At 35.8% G+C, this 23,147-nt stretch overlaps 1 long non-coding RNA gene across 1 annotated transcript in view; it reads right to left on the reverse strand.

Annotated features, from left to right (window-relative positions):
• Nucleotides 1–10,139, reverse strand: part of LOC111757144 (uncharacterized) — a 69,273-nt gene extending 59,134 nt beyond the window's left edge. Inside the window, exons 1-2 of the long non-coding RNA XR_002791515.2 lie at nt 3,506–10,139; nt 2,832–2,927 (exon numbers count right to left, since the gene is read on the reverse strand). This is a non-coding gene — a long non-coding RNA (uncharacterized LOC111757144). The remainder of the gene's footprint in view (nt 1–2,831; nt 2,928–3,505) is intronic.
• Nucleotides 10,140–23,147: the final 13,008 nt, after the last annotated feature.

Consider the following 23,147-nt stretch of genomic DNA (forward strand, 5'->3'; position numbering starts at 1 on the left):
GAATAAAAAATGTGACTGAAGAAGCAGGGATAAACACAAATGAAATACAAAGAACAGAATACTAAAAGCTGTCAGAGAAAAGAAACAGATCATCTATAAAGAAAAACCATCAGAATTATGACAGTGGACTTATCGACACAAACCATCAAATCAAACATAACTTTGATTGAAGTTTTCCAAACCCTGAATAAAAATAACCTGCAACCCAGATTGATGTACCCTGAAAAACTGTGGAGAAACAAGATGTTTCCATGACAAAGAGGAACTGGGAGAGTTTGTGACCACCAGTTCAACCCTACAAAAAATTCTATTGAACATAAGAGACATCATAGTAACCATTGTAGATCACCTTGTATTGTGATTTTAAATCATGTACTATGTCCATCAATTTCTTTTGAATGCCTCCATTTTCTTTTTGTCTCATTTTGTTTTATTCTGCTGCCCCCCCCCCAAAAAAAAAAGAAAAGAGACGGAAATACTGGAGAGGAAGGAGAGGGACAGGGGATGAAAAACCTCCACACAAAGAATGTAAACATTATATGTTGCAACCACATAGAAATGAAAAAATTTAAATATAGACATAGCCAGACTGGTGGCATATGCCTGTAATCCCAGCATTCAGGAAGCTGAGGCAAGAGGATCATTGTGATTTCAAGACCAGCCTGGGTTACAAAATGAGCTGAAGGCCAACCTGAACTGTATAGTGAGACCCTGTATCAAAAAGAAAAATATATATACATACATATATATGTACATATATATACATACATATATATGTACATATATATATGTTCAAAGACAAAACAAGTATTGACATACAGTAAATATCTACTAACTTTAACAACTGTAGTTCTGTTGACAATAGAAAAATTGAACAATAATAACATTGAGTCAACTGAATAAATGGAGAACAATAAAGATTACTAGTAATACTAGCAAAATAGAGAAACTGATTTGAGCAAAGGAGAATGAAAGAAGTAAAATTGGAAAAATAAAAAGGAAGATGAGAAAGAGAAGAATGATAAAAGAGATCCTGTTAAAGTATAAAAGACAATTGTAGAATTTTATAAATATAACAAGATAACAAGCAAGGAAAAGTATAAAAAAATACAAAAACAAGAAAGAAAAAACCAAAATACCAATGACGAACAAAACTGAATGATTCTATGGCTGGGAATATAGTTCCGTGGCACAGCACCTGCCTTGCAAGTGTAAGATTATAAGTTTGATCCCAGTGAAAAAAAGAAAAAGAAAAACAAAACTGAATGATTCTAAAATATTCCTTCATTTTTGAATGAGTGGTTACTTTTTAGGATCTGCAGAACTGGAATCCACCAGATTTTGGAGTACAGGAGATGCTTAGTGAGCCACAAGTAAGTCCTATTTTGTTGCCACAGTCATGGTTTCGTGTGTCAATCCTGAATCCTACCACATTTTTTCTTCTGGGTGTGGCTGTGAATTTTATCTTCTCTGGGGCTACTTTCACACCAGGTGATCCAAATTTCCATGTACCCTTATACACCTTAAGTCACTGCTCTCTTTGCCTAGTTTTACAGCTTATAGCTTTGTGAAGTGCCCCTCCCACTCCAAAGACCTCTTTGCCCATACATCCCAGTTTGTGGCAACTATTCAAGCTGAGGTATATCCTTGATTGTGTTGGCAGATGGACAAAGTGCAAAGGCTATTGAGTTCCATGCTGGATGGAAGCGGCAGTATAGGTGAGGTAAGCAATCTATTGGCTGGACTGAAAGTCAACACTTTCAGACTCAGCTACTTCCTGAAACCATACATAGCAGGCCTTAACTCTCAACATGAAGATCCAAACTGTTGTGCCCTTTCTGGCCTGAGCATAAACTTCTCAGGAGCATCCATATCTAGTCCATTACTTCTCCATGGCTATATCTTTTACTCATTCCTTATCCAATCACTGATATAGGATGACCCCAGAAACTGTGGGTTGTAGATACTGTACAGTTATTTTGTAGTCTAGTCTTAAATATTAACCCTGAATAAAATGTTTCCAAATGATACAGAGATGGTAACAGAACCTCCAAGTATGATATAAAGGAAGCATTCTAACTCCCAACCTGTTAGATGTCTAATATACTAAGTTCATGTTCTATAAAATTGAAGAATGAATTTTAGGAACAATGAATGGTAACAGTAGGAAATAATTATTGAGAGATTAAAAAAAAACTTCCATCCAAAGGGACAGGAGGTGATCCCCAGAAAGGATTGCCCAAGGAACCCACTTTTCTGAGGAAGTTTTATAAACCACAGTTATGTAGGTATAATCTGGTCTATAGCTATGATCAACCAAGATTATAAGTATAGATACTTAGGCAACTTTGGTCCAATGGGGAAGCAGCTCACATAGCAAAGTGGAATAGAAAGAACAAAGAACTTCTCAGGTAGGCAAAAGATATAGAGGTGTTAGTTGTCCACTGAGGTGACTGATACCTATTTAGACATTATCATATCAGATATTATCACTTATCACATCTCTGGTGGAGTATGTAGGCCTGGTTTCCTTGTTGTTATGTTGAGACCTGGCCTCCAACTAATGCGTCTCTGACCATCATTGTGAACCATTTTCATCTTTCATTCTGGCTCTCTCAAGGACCTAGTCCTAAGTAACTGCCTATGTTTCTACCTATATTAACTGTGTATAACACTAATTAAATATTCTCAAATTCATGTGAAAGGAGCTACTTTCAAAGTATAACCCTATGCTGCTTTTGCATATTATAACAATGGGCTCTTATTAAGACTAGCATAGCCAAACTGGTCTGCTGTTTTTCCCTGAAGCTGGCAACCCTCTCAAGGCTTACCTTGTGTTAGAGAAGACAGGTTCCCTTTTTCAAGATCTGGGGTTAGGATTTCCAACTGCATCATTCTTTTCTCAGCTTTGTACTCAGTTTCTCTCTCTTTTTTTAAATTTCATTTAAAGGAGAAAAAGAAAAAAAACAGAAAGAGGGTATGTTATACAGAATTTCAAAAAAATAAACAGTAGGAGATCACTAGTTAATAGATTACATACTGTCATCTTAGAAATAATTGTTCAAGTTACAAAATTAAAGCATATAAAGTGGGCATCCAAACAGTGAGACTGCAAAGAGTTCTTTTCAATGATCCAACAAAAACTCAGTAATATGGTTACCTATCTTATATGCTTAAATATACATGCAGTTATATCCTTTAGAGCACTTTGTTTTCCTCTCTTTTTTGCAATGACAATTACACATTTTGGGTTTTATCACTCCCACAGTTCTTATTACTTTTTTTGAAGAGAATAAAACCAAATGTGACATAACAAAACAGAGTCAGTTAGAACAGAAGGATGGACATAGTATATAATGTAAAAAGAGAATACAAGGTGATCAACAATGGTTACCATAATGCCTCTTGCTATCTTAAAAAGAATTGCCTATATCATCAGTTATAATAAAATTGAACAAAACAGTACAGAAGAAAACCAATAAAACCAAAACATTGGAGACATTACAGGACTTCAAAAGAAGATGATAGTCAAACCAGAACGGGCATCATAGTGAATCTTAGTGTCTTCAGAGTTGTTGTATATACTTTCAAACTTGGTACTATCAAGCAAAAGAGAATAGAGCAAAATCAGTCAAAACAAAGTGGTGAGAGCAATAGAGGGTTTCAAATCAAGTTAGTAGGAGATCAAAGTGAGTTACTATAATATATTCTGCTATTTTTATATATTTTTCCCTTAATTAAAAAGATAAAAAAATAAATAATAAAAAAATGAGACTGAGATAAAAGAGGACATAACAAAACAGCACAGGTCAGAACATAACCATTTAAGAAAAATAGTGTTTCACCACAAGATATCCCAACATAAAAGTAGTTACCATTGTGTCTCTTTCCTTGAAATCTTTGAGTAAAACTTGTATACTCTAGCATCAAACATATCAAGACAGGGTAAATTTATTCAAGAGAATGACATTATTACAGGATATTTAGGACCAACTAACAGAAAATGAACAATAGTTTCTGTATAATCTCCTTGTCTATAAAAGTTTTTGTTTATACTATCACATGTAATAAAATCCAATAAGATGCAACCAGTTAAGAACAATGGAGACAGAAGAACAAAAGCTCGATGGGACTTCAAAAAAAGATGATATTAAATCAGCATTAGCTATTATGATGTCTTCTTTTCTTTAAAATAGTTGTTCCTATCATCCAACTTTCTCTGCCTCATTTCTGTTGAGCTCTTTTTCTGTCATTAGTTGTCAGTTTGTCTTCTTCATTTTGCTTTCTGCTCCATTCATTGTGGCCTCTCTGCCACTGTTTCTGGAATCTTGGTATTTTTCTCTTTTAGAATGTCCTGCAGTATTCTCTTTAGAGTTGAATTGGTGGTTGCAAATTCCCCTAGTTCCTCTTTATCCTGGAAGCACCTTGTTTTTCCAGTAATTTCAAGGGACAATTGTGCAGGATATATCAATCTTGGATGGAGGTTATTGTCTTTCAAGGCTTGAATTATTTTGCCCCACACTCTTCATGATTTGATGGTTTGTGGTGAGAAGTCTGCCATTATTCTGATGGGTATTCCCTTGTAAGTGATCTGTTTCTTGTCTCTGACAGCTTTTAATATTCTGTTTTTATATTGGATTTCTGGAATTTTGATTATTATATACATGAGTGTAGTTCTGTTTGGGTTGTAGGTGGCTGGGGTCCCGTATGCCTCATAGATCTGAGTATCTTTACCTTTTCCCATATTAGGGAACTTCTCCTTGATTATTTCTGTGAATAGCCTTTGCAGTTCATTTGTTTGTACCCCTGCTTCTTCCTTTACATTCTTAAGTTATAGATCCTCTTATCACCTTCTAGCCTTTGTATTGTCACTGCTTGTTTCCTTGTTATTTTTAAGAAGTTTTTCCTTTCATGCTTCCACATTACAAATCTGTCTTCCAGTTCAGATAGTCTATCCTTAGTTTCTCTCAAGCTGTTATGTCAGTTTTCAATAGTTTTTAGTTTCCTGGTAATCTCTTTGAACCTGCTTCATGTATTCTATGTTTTCTCTATTTTCTCCATCAAACAATTCTCCCCTTCTTTTCTGTTCTTCCATTCTACCATGTGTTTTTTCTTGGGAGGTTCTTAGCATTTCTTTAACTATTCTACTTATATCTTGCTTTACTTGGTTAAATACTTCACTTTTGAACTTGTCTATGAGGTCCCAGAGATATCGCTTTATGTCTATTGGTGCCGTGCCTGATATTACATGTTTTCTGTCCTCACTCTCCTTTGCATTTATCTTTCCTGGGTCAGTGTTCTCAGGATTGGGGGCCAAGGACCCTGTCTTGTTACTCCCTCTTCCCATACTTTTTGTTCCTTCCATACAAGCATATATAGGAGGCCCAGTTTCTTTCTTTGTCAGTTACAGTTTATTTGAATCATACTGGCTAGGTGTTCCTGCCCACTGCAGTGTACTAGGGAGACACAGACCTGGACAGCCTATGTGAGCCTGCCCCAGGGTGCACTGCCAGGTGCAGGGACCTGGTTTGGGCTAGCCTACTGGGTCTTAGCCCATGGCATCACCCAGGTCAAGTGCCCCCCACAAATCCTGCTTGAGAGTGGAATATGTGACTGAAGTCACTGCAGTGTCCTGTTCCAGCTAGTCTGTCTGGTCACAGGATGTCCTCTATTGGAGCCTCCTAGTCTATGGAAGGGTCCTTGTTCCTCTCACTCACCGCAGGTCAATGCAGGGCTCCTGGCTAGCTCTGTTCTCAATTTGCTTCACCGATTCCCACTCTCAGCTCTTTCCCATCTCTATCCCTGCTGTGCCAATTCAGATGCAGCAGCAGTGACAGGAAATTCAAGCTGATTTTCAGAGGTGCAAGTTCCTGCTTTGGCAGATACTTTAGCTGTTCCAGTCATAACACCAGGATTATATTTCCAGTTGCTTTCTTTCAGCTTAGTTCATTCCTGGGTTGCCAGGCTATAACTTGCCCTGCTTAGGACTCCCCACACTGCACCATTCCTGGAATCTAAGCTGGCTACCTCAGAGAGCCTTCATAGCTGCTATTATCTATCCACCATGTTCTTCCAGAAGTCCTTGTACTCAGTTTCTCCATTCATTCCAGCAGTTTCTAGGTTTGCTGTCAGCTCCTTCCTGATTCCTGGAGATCTGTTTCTTATTTTCTTCACTAAGTTGTTACTTTTTCAGTTGTCTCAATTCCAAATCCAAGATAGACTGTAGTTTGTTAACAGCTTTTACTTTGCCATTTTTAATCATTGGTGGTCCCTTTTTAGGGTCAAATACTTGACATCCACTTATGCTCCAGCTACTTAGAATCTACATGCCCATCCAATGTGTGAAAGTCAGCCTAAGGATGTGGTACCTTAAGGCCTTTAATACTGAGGGCTGTATCAAATCAGAGGAGAAAGTTTTAATTGTCACAGCAAAATGAAAAATATTTTTGAACCTGGAATTGAATTCATGGCCTTAGGCTTGCTGTCAAGCACTGTGCTGAACTTAATCCCCAGCCCTGCAAAATGGAAATTTATTTATTGGTACTGGGGATTGAACTCTTGACCTCACCCTTGCCAGGAAGGCACTGTACTACTCACTGAGCTATATCCTTGGATGCAAAATAGAATTTTAAAATTTAAGATGTTTCTTGTCAAGGCAAGTGGCTCTTCCAGAATTCCTCAGGCCCAGGGCGTAAATATCTACTTTCACTTCTCCTGAGCCCAGAAGATTGACTGGGTATGTAGGTGCCAGCACCAGGACATGAAGGCCCAGTTCCATTTCCTTAGGCAAAAAAGGGAAAAGATTTGAGTCCAGGAAGGGAGGAAATAAGAATAAACATGTCTTACTAAATGGTTAATTTTGTAAAATTGTAAATTGTAAATTGTAAAATTTGTAATTTTATAAATTGTAAATTCTCTGTGTCCTAAAGTTGAAGAATAGATTTAAGTATGAAAGTAGGAATTAAGGAGAGTATTTATTAGGAATAATAATGAGAAAAAGCTCTTGGTGGATATCCACAAAGAAGATAAAGAGGGCCAACATGCTTTCTTTGTTTTGGCCTTATACAGAGAGCCAAAGAATGGGGACTTGTTTCAAAGGACTTGAGTTCAAAAAAGTTAAGTAAGGGCTGGGGATTTAGCTCAGCAGCATAAGCCACCTGCCTTGCAAGCAGGCAGTCATGAGTTCGACCCCCGGTACCGATAAAAAGGAAAAAGATAAAAAAAAAAAAAAGTTAAATAAAAAACCAGATTGTCTTGCATTTCTAATATTTTCTATTTAACACTGAAGAGCACAGCCAAGGGTAGAGAGGAAGTGTCAATTAGCTTAGTATACCATTTTTTCCATACCATCTACTCTAGTCCTTATCTCCCTTTTTTGGTAGCTTTTATTCTTTTTGTTTGTCTTTGCATCTCTAATCTTAACAAACTTCTTGAATTAGCTTTTAAAGGTGGACTATTTTCCTTTTTGAGACCTTATAATTAGGGTGCAACAACTGCATTTCCATAATAGTAATTGGTAAGCTATGATATTTTTGTCTCTTTTTATCCTTGCTTGTACTCTTCCTTGCTATAAAAGATTCTGACACAACTGCACATTGTGAGATGTTGATCTGTATGATGAGGCCTCTTCATCACTTCAGAGTTGACCATTTGCTCAGTCAGTTTGCTACACCATAATTCTCAATAAACCCTTTTTATCTTTTACCAAAACAAATGCTCTCCCCATTTTTAAACCAGGTTCTAGAGTTCTAGAGACCCTTTCTAGAGTTTTTTCCTAGGGTCTTCCTGTCTTAAACAAAGAACTGGACAAAATAAGGGTAAATGCAAATGAGTTTTTGTTGAAGTAATGGAAGTAACTGTGATTCCATTTCCTTTTAGTGTGCATTTTAGCTTATAGCTAAACTTTAGATGACCTCACTCCTAAAATCCTCCCTCCACTGTACTTAGCCATAAATCTCATAAAAGAGAACCAAGCAGTTAGATAAGGAACAGGCAGTTTTAGTACACTGGCCAAAATGACCACTGCCCTAATCCTGTGTGAAAAAAGACCAGTGGTTGAGGAAAAGGATCTTATGGCATTTCAATGAAGTGATGTACTGTGATATGGTTGCTATGGTAACCAAAAACCTTTGATCTCACAATCCAGTATAAAAGTTTGGGGGAATGAAGACTCATCATCAACAGCATCAGCCACTCTTAGCTGGTCTGTCATTCTCTTATCAAATAAACTTGCTTGTTTCTCAAACCCTTGGCTTTCCATAAGTTTATCTCATGAATCAGTCACAACGATTTTGCATTGAAACTGAGTGTGGGTCAACTAAATACTGGAAAAAGTATACTCTGCAGGGACAAAGTACACCACTGTGAAAAAGAGCACACAATGTCTAGGAGACAAATGGTGACCATCTTTTATATCTCCTATTCTTCAGATTGATGTTAAATCTACACTGTCCTATAAAAAACCTACTTCAGTTTTCATAAGAACTGAAGACAGAATTCTTTGATTGCTCTAGCACACAGGGGTTTGTAAACTGTTTTGCTGGATCTTCATGATATGATAGAGCATGACCATTTGCTCAGTCAGTTTGCTACACCATAATTGCCTGCCTCATTTTCTCCATAGACACATAAATCCCCACAATTCTTCATGCTACAAAGGGTGTGGTGATCTCTGTTATCATATTGCTACTTCCTGAAGAAGGGACAAATAGGTACGACCTACAGTGGATATGATTCTATTTATCTTTTCTTAGAGAAAAACTAGAGTTACTTTTTAAAAGAAGAGCCTCAAAAAAAAAAAAAAGCAAAGAAAAGAAAAAAGAGAAAAATTTGAGCCTCAGTTCTTCTAGAGATTTACAGGAATAACTTTCTTCTTTTGGATAGTCTTTTTTTTTTCAGACAGTTCAAGTAGAACCAGCTTTATAATTCTCAGTCTTTCCTAAGAGGTGTTCATCTCCTTTGCACAAGTTCTAACAAACAAGATGGTCTGAACTTTACAAGGTTAGTGAGAAAGCTTTGCAAACCTGTCAGGAAGTCACTGGTAGTCCTAGTCATATGAAAATATGATTCACCATTTTTCATGTAGGGTTATTATTGCTTTCTACTGTGTCCCTTGAAGAATGACCAGTTTCCTAGTTTTAATGGTTCCTCAGAAAGTGAAAATAAGGTTAGGGTTTTTTTTTTGGGGGGGGGGGTAGGAGGGTTATTTCTCTATTTTTTATTTTAAAGAGAAAAAAACAAAAATCAAGAAGCAAACATAAAACAATAACAAATATCATTGCCCTTTTTGCCTCTCTATCATCTTTTGATTTCCCAAGGAGAATTTAGACATGTCTTTTAATCGGTCAATAGGGCACTGTGGGACAATTAAAAACTCATGGTTGAATGTTTGGTCTTTCAATTGTCCCTTAGTGCCCTATTGGCTATAAGAGGAGACTTGCTAGTAAAATTAGAGGCAGTCTTGTCTTCCCAGGCAGGTCATTGTCATTCACTTCAATATACAACAAAGAGACATGCTCTTATATAAGAGCAGGTGTAAAGAAGCTCTGACTAAGGATCCCCTCAACCCAAATTATGACTGTAGATCTAGAGGAGGGTTTTCTGCAGAAGGAAGCTAAAACAGAATTGACTTTCCTTACTCATGATATCCTGGGCTCTTTACAGGAAATAGTGTTATCTGTGGACAAGGGCATTAAGGTTGCTCCATATCCATTCCATCCTCTTCATTAGTATGGGAGGTGAAAGTTTTGACTGGCCTTATTCCTCTCTGAGAGCAGGGACAGACAGTAATTGGGTGCCACGAGTCAAAGCACATCAGCTACCTGACACATGAAGAAAGGCCCAGGTGGTGCACTCATGTGTCCAGTGTCACAGTTGTGTCACAGACCTTAGCTGGCCCTGGGCTTTTCCTTGCATGACTTGTATGTGCTTAAAGCATTGCCAATTTGGACAGTTGTAATTTTACTGTCTTGTTTCTTAGCCCTTCTCCATTATCCTTACCTAGAGCTCAATTGTTGAACACAGAAATGGCTGTGTCTGCCCATTGGGAGATAAGGATCTGAGGTACAGGAGATGGCAAGACAAATTGGATATCTTGGCATGAGATCTCCAAAGCAAGGGTCAAAATTTGAAATCCTTCTGCAAACTTACCAGGATCTGAAAATATTCGGTCTCTTTGGAGTGGGTAGGTGCTGGTAGGATTCCTGAGATACATGAAGAAAAGAGGACTAATTTACTAGCATGAAAATTATGACGAGGTGGCTGAGCAGATCTCCCAGTGTGGTCATTTTCATTAAAAAGTTTAGAAAGAACTATATATCACGGAGAGACAGTTATCTGAGGACAAGTTTATCAATGGTATCCTCTTCCTTCCCAGGAGCTTTTGTAAGTATCATAGTTTGAAGGATTTTCAGAGATAAAGAGACATAAAATCCTTAATAAAAGGGATTTCACTCTAATATCTATGCTTTTTGCAGAAATGATTTTACTAAAAAAACGGTATTGTAATTTAAACAGGCATGCTATACCCATCTCTCACCATTTCTTACTTCATACTTAAGCCAAATCATATTGCAATGGTAAATAAATTGTTCCTTTTTCAGGTTTGTAGAGTTGAAGCACTCCCAGTGTTAAAGGATGTAGCCTAATGGTGGCTCCTATGGGATCTATGGGGTACAGTTCATGGTGTTTCCCATGGCTCATCTTGGGACTTATGGACAGAGAGAACCAGGTCTGTGGTCTTTATATACCAACAGAAGATAAGTCAGTTCCATTCACAAGTAGTCCCTTGTGAGACACATACACTAGACAGATGTCTCTATCTGAAACAGAGTTGGTACTAGTACCTTCCTAGAAGAGTGGACTCCCTTAGCCACTTGAAAAACAATGCACTTTAAGCCATCAGGATGGAGACCCCCTGGGCGTTCCCTAAGACAGTACTCTTAAGACAGCAAAGTTGAGGCCAACTCCCCCAGCTGCCTGGGGAACATTAGCATACATCTTACATTTATACTGGTGATATTTACATAACTTAATAATTAAGAACGTAAAAGAAGAAGTAGGGACACAAACAAATGAACTGCAAAGGCTATTCACAGAAATAATCCAGGAGAATTTCCCAAATTTAGCAAAAGGTAACGATATTCAGATGTATGAGCCATATAGGACACCAGCCACCTACAACCCAAACAGAACAACACCCAGGCATATAATAATCAAAATTCCAGAAATCCAATATAAGAACAGAACATTAAAAGCCGTCAGAGACAAGAAACAGATCACTTACAAGGGAACACCCATCAGAATTACAGCAGACTTCTCAGCACAAACCATCAAATCATGAAAAGCATGAGGGGAAACAATTCAAGCTTTGAAAGATAATAACCTCCAGCCAAGATTGATATACCCTGCATAACTATCCCTAGAAATTGATGGAAAAACAAGGTGCTTCCAGGATAAAGAGGAACTAGAGGAATTTGCAACCACCAATTCAACTCTAAAGAGAATACTGCAGAACATTCTAAAAGAGAAAAATACCAAGATTCCAGAAACAGTGGCAGAGAGGCCACAATGAATGGAGCAGAAAGCAAAATGAAGAAGACAAACTGACAACTAATGACAGAAAGAGAGCTCAACAAATGAGGCAGAGAAAATGGGTAGGAACAGCTATTTTGGAGAAAACAAGACATCATAATAGCTAGTGCTGATTTAATATCATTTTGTTTTGAAGTCCCATCAAGCTTTTGTTCTTCTGTCTCCATCGGTCTTAACATGTTGTTTCTTATTATATGTGATAATATAAACAAAAACTTTTATAGACAAGGAGATAATACAGAAACCATTGTTCATTTTCTGTTAGTTGGTTCTAAATACCCTGTAATACTGTCATTCTCTTGAATGGTTTTACATTGTCTTGATAAGTTTGATGCCACAGTATACAGACTTATACTCAAAGATTTCAAGAAAAGAGACACTATGATAACAAATTTTATGTTAGGATATCTGGTGGTGAAACACTATTTTGCTTAAATGGTTATGTTCTGACCTGTGCTGTTTTGTTGTTATGCCCTCTTTTATCTCAGTCTCCTTTTTTTTATTTACCTTTTCATTTTTATCTTTGTAATTAAGGGAAAAATAAAAAATAGTAGGATATATTTTAGTAACCCACTTCTATTTCCTATTAACTTGAAACTCTGTATTGCTCTCACCATCTTTTTTTTTTTTTTTTTTTTTTTTTTTTGTCTTTTTCCTTTTTATCGGTACCAGGAATAGCACTCACGACTGCCTGCTTGCAAGGGAGGTGCTTATGCCGCTGAGCTAAATCCCCAGCCCCTCACCATCTTGTTTTGACTGATTTTCCTCTATTCTGTCTTGCTTGATACTACCAAGGTTGAGAGTATAGGGAACAACTGTGAAGGCAATAAGATTCATTATGATACTCATTCTGGTTTGACTGTTATCCTCTTTTGAAGTCCTGTAATGTCTCCAATATTTTGGTTTTATTGGTTTTGCTCTTTACTGTTTTTTTATAACTGATGATATAGGCAATCCTTTTTAAGATAGCAAGAGGCATTATAGTAACCAATGTTGATCACTTTATATTTTGTTTTTACAGTATGTATTATGCCCATCCTTTTTGTTTGACTGACTCTATTTCGTTACATCCCATTTGGTTTCATTCTCTTCAAAAAAAGTAATAAGAACTGTGGGAGTAATAAAACCCAAAATGTGGAGTTGTCATTGTACAAAAGAGAGGAAAAGAAAGTGCTCTAAAGGATGTAACTGCGTGTATATTTAAGTGTATAAGATAGATAACCATATTATTGAGTTTTGTTGGATCATTGAACAGAACTGTTTGCAGTCTCACTGTTTCATTGTCCACTTTGTGTGCTTTGATTTTGTAACTTGAACAGTTATTTCTAAGATGACAATATGTAATCTGTTAGCTAGTGATTTCCTACTGTTTGATTTTCTGAGATTCTGTATAACTTGTACCCTTTTTGGTTTTTTTTCCTTAAATAAATTTTTATAAATAAATAAATAAATACATAAATAAATAACCCTTCCAGGTCATGCCTCTATTCTGACCACATCATACCTCCTCATTTCGTTATAAATTCATCAGTGGACTAATCCACCAATGAGTACAGTTCCCCTGTGATCAAATCACCTCGTCAAATCATGTACATGACTATATGAAGATTTAGGGGGATATCTAGATATGAATCAAAACAATAATGATATGTGAAAATATAAATTATTATATATAGTACTTCATGCCTTATATGATAATACACAATATAGTGTACTGTAGAATATGAGATATTTTATCAATATTTAATGTATGTTACCTAATTATAAATAATACAAATTACATAACTTCTATATAATTAAATATTATGTAATATTACATCATTCACATAATACCCCATATAAAGATACTTTATGCAAGTATGTTATATGTAACACATACTACAATAATTACATGCATGATATGATTATATATCATATATGATTATTTCATTATATACTAAATATAATGAAATTATATTTTCATCATATACTAAATTTGAAGCATTTTACATTTGTCAACTGTAAAATGCTTCATAAAGTAAATGTAAAGTGCTTCATAAAGTTACATATATATATATTTTAATGATACTCAGGGCTTAAGTAAAGTCTTTGCAGTGAGCTACATCTCTACTACATTTTATATTTTTAAATTTTGAGTCAAGGTCATAATTCACTAAATTTTCCAGGCTGTGTTCAAACTCAGAATCTTCCCACTTCAGTCTCCCAGGGTGTTATGATTACAGGTGTTTTGCATCATATCAGACTATACTTTGTTATCATATATGTTGCATGTTTTACACAAAAGAATAATATATAGTAGAAAGTATATATTTCACATGCAATGTTAAATATATAGGACATGTGATATGTGTTATATAGTAAAATATGCAAAATATATGGTACATAACTGGATGTGTTATAGTGCATATTCATACATGATATATAATTATATAATCACATGATAACATAACATTTGGTTATTGTAAATTATATGATTTAGAATTTTTAAATTTAGTGTATAACTACATATCTATAATATGCATTTATCTTTAACTAATATCAAGACATTAATAAAATATAATTATAGATTATGTAGAATATAGTAATTTTCTAGTTTTGCATATTTGTAAAATATAAACAATTATATGATCATTGCATAATACATTACAGTTATGTATTGTTTATATTTTAAGTTACATGTAATACACAGCTATGATGCATCTATTATGATATATGAATTATATATTACACATAGCTTCCAATATAAAATTTAATACACAATTATATTTTTATAAATATTATAACATGTTACCTATGATACAATGTAATATACCCCATGTAATTTAGCTAATTAATGTATAATATAACATGCTTTGTGACAAAGAATATCATATCATTTTTACATTGTGACATTTATAACTGTTATAAATGTCACACTTATATATTATCATGATTATATTATTACATGTAATAATGGAAAGCATCACTATTTTTAGTTAATTCCATATACAAACATTGAAAATAAATTATGCTTTATATTATATATATTTTATACTATATTTAGTATTTAATATCCTCCCAAAACCTCATGCATTTATAGGTGGGAATATGGAGAAGTGGTTGGCTCATGAGTATGTGATGTTGGGATTAAAGGTGTGTGGTGCTGGTTTAGTCTACTAATTGTCTAAGCATGTTTCTGAGTGTAAAGGGAAGGCCCACCTTGGTGAAGGTGGCACTATCCAATAGGCTTGTAGCCTGGATAGGATAAAAGTAAAAAAGGCTCACTGCTTGGCTACTTTCTGCCTGCCATGCCATGCACCACTTCTCCTTTGCCAAGACTCATTGCCCTGCCACACTGACTTTGAGCCAGCCAACTGTGGACTATAATAACTTTAAACTGGGAGCTGAAATAAACTTTTCCCCTTTAACTTGTGGATATTGGGTATTTGTTTCAGCAATGAGAAAAATGACTAAGACAAAATTATATTACATGTTACATATGTAAAATATACTTTATATATAATTAATGTAATATATGAATTATTCATAACAACCCATGTGATAAATTTAATATTTATATGTACTACATTTCTAATTATATTCAATAAATATAATTATTGTTTTGATTATGTCATATGTAATCTGTATAAAATTTATATAAATGAAGATTACACAGAAAGATCATACATACCACTATGGCAACATAATTATCATAGTTATGTAAATTATGGACTAAAACTAAATCCTAATAATATTGCACTTAATATTTACATATCACTATATAATAATGATGTATAATCCTATATCATATTTTTTTTTTCTAATGCTAGGGAGTGAACACAGGATCTCATGAATCCTAGGCAAGAGCTCTATCAGTGAGCTACCTTCCCAGGCCTTCTATTATTTTACTTTTTGAAGCTGGACTTGAATTCACTATGTAGACCACTTTAGCCTCCTAAGTACTTGGATTATAAGAATGGGCTCCTATGCACAGCTCTATTATTTATTTTGAGATAAAGTCTCAAGAAATCTGTGTCCGTGCTTAAACACGTGATCCTATTGTCTCAGTTTCCCAGATACCTGGGATTACAACTGTCACCATCCCTAGTTTACATTTATATTTTAAAAACTGTATATTATATATAATCTATAAACATTATGGACATAATACTGTATTATACAGAGAGCACTTCCCAGACCACATTGCAGTCTGACAAGCTTATATTTGTAATTCCATTGAAAAATTTTTGGAATTCTAGCGAGTTAATTCCAATCTACCGCTTCCAGTGCAACCCAAGGTAAGAATAAAAACACCAAGACATATTTTTAGTTGCAGGGAGCCAAGGGAGTCCTAAATTCTGCGGGAGTGATGTTTAACTGGATTTTATTACTTCTTGATGAAGGGAGTGACTCAGGAATGAGTGACTGTGAGAGTGGTGAGATGTATGTGAGTACATGAGCTGGGCTAGCCCTAAAATTATCTCTGCAATATGCAGAGAGAAGTGTATTCAGAAAAAGTAATCTGCATGACACAATATGAGGTAGCATCTAATGTTGTAGGGTAAGTGCTTCAACTCTGATGTGTAAACTTTTATGCCCTGAGAAGTCATAGCCTCTTATCTCAAGGCTCAGTCTCAGTTGACAGCAGGGAGCATGGCTCTCCCTCCCACCTGGCTCACACATGGTTTTTGGGAACTATGAGGGTCGGGTAACACTGACCTGTCACCTTGCTTTAAAGACTACACATCAGCACTTCATCCAGCCCAAATTACATTACTTAAAACCAATTGAAGGGATAAGAAAAAGTCCTAGCCAGCTCTGTACAAATCACTACCTGGAAATAGGGCATTAGCCAAAATGGAGATAATTGTTCTTCTTTCAAGGAGAGTCATCCAGTTGGTCCTCCACAGTAATACACAAAGTATGCACACTTAAATACTATAAAAGTTATATTTGATTATTTTGATATATACTTATATTTAGAACATAAAGAATGAAAAAACATCAGGGTCCCCAAATTTAAAGACTCAATAAAAAAAATGAACATCTGAGATGAACACTCACTTCTCTGATGAAGAAATATAAATGGCAAATAAATACATGAAGACATGTTCAACATCACTGGTCATTAGCATCATGCAAATTAAATCAACATTGAGATTTCATCGCACTGTAGAAAAAATGGCTGCCATGAAGAAATCAATACAAAATGTTGGTATGGCTGTGGAGAAAAAGTAAAGCTTCTCCACTGTTGGGCATGTAGAATGGTACAACCACTTTGGAAATCGGTGTGGAGATTCCTCAAAATCTAGGATTGGATGTCCCATCCAGTCTATCTACTCCCCTTCAGGAATCTTGTCCCAGAAAAAGTGAAAGTATCATGCCACAGCAATATGCGTGCACCCATGTTTATAGCAGCACAATTTGGGAAACAACCCAAATGTCCATCAACTGCCGAATGGATTAAAAAAAGATGTGGTATTTTTATACCAATGGAGTATGACTCAGTTGTAAAGATAAACTTGAGGCTTTTATAGGTAAATGGATACAACTTGAGACCATATTCATAAATGAAATAAATCAAACTTACAAGTGTAAATAGCATATTGTGCCTCTAGTATAACAAAAAAACCCTTAGATCAATAAGATCCAAAATGTACAATGGATATTGTGAAAGGGAAAAAGAAAGAAAGGGCTCAAAAGGAAAGAACAATTGAGGTGGGGGAAAGGAAAAAAGAAAGAAAGGAAAAGATTATGTGTATATAGGTAAACATACATATAAGTGTGTGTGTATATATATACATATATATATATATATATACACAATTTTGTGCTCATAAAATATGTTATATATAAATATATAATACACTTTTTCATAGAATCACGTACAATATTGTATATTATATGTGATATATAATATTTTTTTTGAGACAGGGTCTTACTTTGTAATTCAGGCTGGCTGTGAACTTGCTTATGTAGCCCAGTCTGGCTTCTAACTCACAGTACTCCTCCTACCTCAGCCTATTTTTTTATTTTAAAGAGGGTAAGATTAAACAGAACAAAGCATGGTGGTGAAGCACTAGGTTGCTGAAACAGTCATGCTTTGACCTGTATTGTTATATCGTTATGTTCTGTTTTATCTCAATCTCTCCCTTATTCTTTAAAAAAAATTATTTAGTTATTTCTTATGTTTGTTCTAATTAAGGGGAAAATTAAAAAATTAGCAGGATATATAATAGTAACTTTTTTTCATTTCCTATTAACTTGTTTTGAAGTCCTGTAATATTCCCACGATCTTGTTTTGACTGATTAGACTCTGTTCCATTCTGTATGATAATATCAAGTTTGAGGGTATAGGCAACTACTTTGAAAGCAATAAGATTCACTAAGATGCCCATTCTGGTTTGACTATTGTCTCCTTTGGAAGTCCTGTAATGTTTACAATGCCTAAGTATTATTGGTCTTGTTCTCTACTGTTTTGTTCAACTTTATAATATCTAATGAGATAGACAATTCTTTTTAAGGAAACAAGAGACATCGCTGATAACCATTGTTGATAACCTTGTACTCTGTTTTACATCATGTGCTATGTCTATCCTTGGTTTTGACTGACAGCTTTGTTTTGCCATATTTGATTTTATTCTCCCCCCCCCAAAAAAGTAATAAGAACTAAGGAGTAATAAAATCCAAAATGTGTAAAAAAAAAAAAAAAACAGAACAAAGCAAAACAAAGCAGAAAATAAGGAAACAATTTTAAGAAACATAGATTTCAAAGCAAGTCCACTGGAGATCTTCACCATCTATCTTATTGTTTCTAGTTTTGTTCCAAATAGTTGTGCCCATCTTCACATACATTGAATACATACTGAACATTATAGAACTAATCTAATCATAACAGGATGATGAAGGCTATCTAGGTCTTGAAGACCTGACACTGGGGAAGTCAATAATGACTGCCATATTGTCTCTCATTCTCTTTGTAGTAGCTGTCCTTATCTTTACATAAGCTGAAACTGAACATATGACACTAGACTAATATCACTCTGAACAGTGAATAATAGTATTGCTAGATTTTATATCATAATGCTACAGAATTAGCACTGGGTTTCTTAGTGTCTCTTCTTCAGAGAATCTGTTCATTATATCATGTATTATATAATCTGTTCCCATAAACTGTTTAGAAATTCTCTCCATGTGTGGATCTCTACATGTATACCTATCCTTTCTGTATTATAAGGAAAAACAGATCATAACAAGACAACAAAACAAATTCCTAGAAAAACATGAAATGAAAAAGACATATAAAACCACAAAATTATGTGATCTACAGTAATTACTATGCTTTCTCTTGTTATTTTCAATAGAATTGTCCACCTCAGAAATAACATAATTGAACATAGTATTACATAGCAATTTTATTTTATTTTATTTTTTGTCTTTTTCATGTTTTTATCGGTACCGGGATCAAACTCACGACCACCTGCTTGCAAGGCAGGTGCTTATGCCGCTGAGCTAAACCCCCAGCCCCTACAGAGCAATTTTAATAAAAACATAACTTTGAAGACATTGTAGGATTTCAAAAGCAGTTAATAATCAAACTGGAATGGGTATCTTATTACATCTTGTTATCTTCAGAGTAGTTGCCTCTACTCTTAGAGTAGATACTATCAAGCATACGAAATTTGAATAAAATGAGTCAAGGCAAATAGCAGTCTAACAAAACAACTTCAAATAAGATCAGTCATAGTAAGACAATGTTAGTAGTAATACAGGGCTTGAGTTTAAGTTAATAGGAAATTAAGGATAGTTACCATGGTATAGCCTGCAATTTTTGGGATAGCTGTCTGTGGCCTCAAATCTAGTATAAGTAGACAGACCAGAACAAAATAAAATCAAACTAAACAGAGCAATAAGACTACTGTGGTTTATTAAATCCTGATACACTATTAGCAATGTCCTTTGCTTTCCTTTTTAGGGAATTCCTCACCTTTGCTTTCTCAGGATGCTTTGTATATTTTGGGTCCCACTAGCTCCTTTAGTTTTTAGATTAGGGGGTTAACCCATTATCTGTCTGAGTGGTGCTCAACTTTTTTGCCCTTGAGCTTGATCCTGAGTTGTACTCCTTTACTTACTAAAGTCACAAGGTTTTCCTTCCTTCTAGCTGTGTAGTTCTATACTGCACAAGAGTGTCATAACTTTCCAACCTATGTGCAGCTGCTGGGTGAGTTGTCCATATTTCTCTCTAGTTCCCTGTCACATAGGGCATCATTTTCTCATCTTTGACTATTAACCCTCTTTCAGGTTGAATATATTTCCTATTAAGAGCATCTCGATGGATCCTATCTCCTGATCTACTCTGCCTGTGTTTCTTTTTGTTAGTGTATCAAGGCTATCTATATTAGAGATTATAGCCCACCTTCTCTGCCTCACCTCTACTAATCTATTTTTCTGCTATTATTTGTCCACTTGTCTCCTTCACTCCACTGTCTGCCCCATTCACTGAGGCCTCTCTGCTACTGTTGCTGGAATTCTGATATTTTTTCTTTCTCTCTCTAGAATGTCCTTCAGTATTTTTTGTAGGGTTGGATTGGTGGCCATGTACTCCCACAGTTCCTCCTTATCTTGGAAACATCTTATTTCTCCATTAATTTTGAGAGGGAATTTTTCAGGTTACATCAATCTAGGTTGGAGGTTATTTTCTTTCAGGGCTTGGACTATTTCCCCTCAGGCTCTTCTCTATTTGATAGTTTGCATTGATAAATCTGTCATTATTTTGATGATTTGTCCTTTGTAGATGATCTGCTTCTTTTCCCTGGCTGCTTTTAATATCCTGTTCTTGTGGTGGATTTCTGGTATCTTGATTATTATACATCTGGATGTAGATCTCTTTTGGTTGCAGTTGGTTGGAGTTCAGTATGCACCATTTATCTGGATATCATTTCTTTTTCCTATGCTTGCGAAGTTTTCATTGATTATTTCTGTGAATAGTCTTTGTAATTCATTTTTGGTTACTCCTGCTTCTTTGCCACATTTTTATTCTTAAGTTATAGATCTTCTTGTCATCTAGCCTTTGAATTGTTATTTCCTGGTTCCTTGTTATTTTTAATAGGTCTTTTGTTTCACGATGACACATTGTCAATCTCTCTTCAAGTTTCAAAAGGCTTACTGTAGTTTCTGTCAAGGCATTTTGCCAGCTTTCAATGGAGTTTTAATTTTCTAGTAATCTCTTTGGATCTGCTTCATGTATTCTAGATTTTGTTTATATTCTTCACCAATGGTTTCTCTTCCTTTCCTGGGTTCCTCCATTGTTCCATCTGTGTTTTCTTGAGAGGAGCTTAGCATTTCTTTAATTAATTTTTTTATATCTTGCCTCATTTGGATTAGAATTTCAGTTTTAAGTTCGTCTATGAGGTCATGAAGGAATTTCTTTATGTCTGCTGATGTTGTGGCTAATATTGCATGATTGCTGCACTGTAGTTACCTCTCCTGGGCTTATTTCCCCAGGGTCAGTGGCTGGAGGTTTTCTCTTTTTTTTCTCTTGTCATGTTTCTGGTTTCTTTCACAGGTGTGTGGTAGAGGTCTCAGGTCCTTTCCGTATTGCTTACAGTTTTTCAGAAGCATGTTGACTGGGGGCTTGATGCCTTCTCCAATTTGCAACTATCTGAGGTGCTTGCTGGGACAATGCAGGCTGGCCTCCCTACTCTGAGCCAGTCAACCGGCAAGTGACTTCAGCAATTTAGGCTGTGCTGTGGCAACCTCACATGGTTGAGACAGTTTCATCCCTGGCTATTGGGTCATGCCCAGGGGCATGACTCAGCCCAAGCTGATCCCACCATTCCTCTCTGGGCCAAGGGTGGCTGATTGACACTACTGTGGTGCCCGGATTTGCCCCACTCCAAGATATCTTCCAACCAGCCACACCTGTCGCAGGACCAAATTTCCAGCACTCAGTGAGAATGCAATTTCCACCTTAGCTCTACTCTACACTGCCCCATGTCCTCCCACCAAGGGCCCAGGACTCACCAACTCCCATGATCAGCAGCTACAGCTTCAGTGCAACTATAGATCTTGTGACCCCATGGCACTCCCAGCACAGCACGAGAAGGGTCTCAGAGCATGTCTGGCTCCAGCCCTCCACCTACGTTTTTCCCTTCTCTTCCTATTTTTGTTTTTCCTTCAGTTTCCTCCTGGGGTCATGAGAATCCCTCTCCACTCATCTGGCCCTCTGCATGTTCTCAAATTCCAGCATCTGAGTTGTTTATCCCAGAGCGACTCTCTACCCAGCTACCTAGCAAGCTGCCATCTTCTTCCCCACTCCCCTACTTCAGCCTAAGGAGTGCTGAGACTACAGACATGCACTACTAAATCTAGCCCATGGTATTTATTTATTGTATGCTCCAAATAATTATTTCTACTATATATAGTGTGTATATTAGATTTATATACTATAAATTCTGATTAAATTATATAATATACATTGTAATGTAGAATATACAAATGATATAAAATTACACTCTTACAATGTTCTAAAACATTTTCATGTAAACTTTATAGAATAAAAAATATTCTTATGTGTTTTTTTTATTTGTTTCACTTTGTTTTGGTACTGGGACTCAAACTCACAACCTTGCACTTGCCAGGCAGATGCTGTGCTGCTGATCTATATTTCTGGCCCCATGTTTTATATATAATGGGTTTGATCACCAGCACTATAATAAATAAATAAATAAATAAATGTTGTTAATTTCACTAATATATAAACAAGTTGTATAGTGTTTAAAATATGTAGTATGCAACAATCATGATACTTGATACATGACATGACATGCAAAATATAAATCATATTTAACTTTGTATGTTGTACATTATATTAAGCCCTTATTTTATCCAGGAAGTTGACATTTGTAATCCCATGGAAAAGTTATAGGAATTCTGGAAAGTTAATTGCAATCTACCAATTCCAGTGCAAGATACAGTAAGAATGAACACACCAAGACATATTTATAGTTATGAGGAGCCAAGAGGGCCACAGGTCCATACAAAATGGTGGTTCGCCACAACAAAGGCTTTGATTCAGGGTTGAACCTGGGTTTTATTCATTTGTGAAGAGGAGAGTGACTTGAGGATGGGTAACTGTGAGAGTGGTGGGAAGAATATGAGTTCTTTGACCTTGGCTAGATAGATGACCAGAGATCACCTCTGCAATATGCAGAGGGAAAGTTACATAGAAAGAGTGACCTGCATAACGTAATTAAGGTAGCATCTAATGTTTCCAGGGCAGAACTTCATTTCTGATGTGTAAGCTTTTCTGCCCTGGAATGTTACAGTCTCTTATCTCAACATCCAACCCCAGTTGGCAGCATGGAAGGGTGGTTTTTCATCCTGCCTAGCTTAATCATGTTTTTTTTTTTTTGGAGTCACACAGCAGGGAAGCAGTTTACTGTTGCCTAGCTTCAAATAATACACATCAGCACCTCAACCAGCCCTGTTTCCATTGCTTAAAGCCAATTGAAGGGATAAAGAAATGGCTTAGCCAGTTATGCACATCAGTACATGGAGATAGGAACAGATTTAAC

The sequence above is a fragment of the Cavia porcellus genome, unplaced genomic scaffold (assembly GCF_034190915.1).
Source record: "Cavia porcellus strain 051 isolate PalLab524CR breed Dunkin Hartley unplaced genomic scaffold, mCavPor4.1 scaffold_3, whole genome shotgun sequence".
In the NCBI taxonomy this organism is placed as follows: Eukaryota; Metazoa; Chordata; class Mammalia; order Rodentia; family Caviidae; genus Cavia; species Cavia porcellus.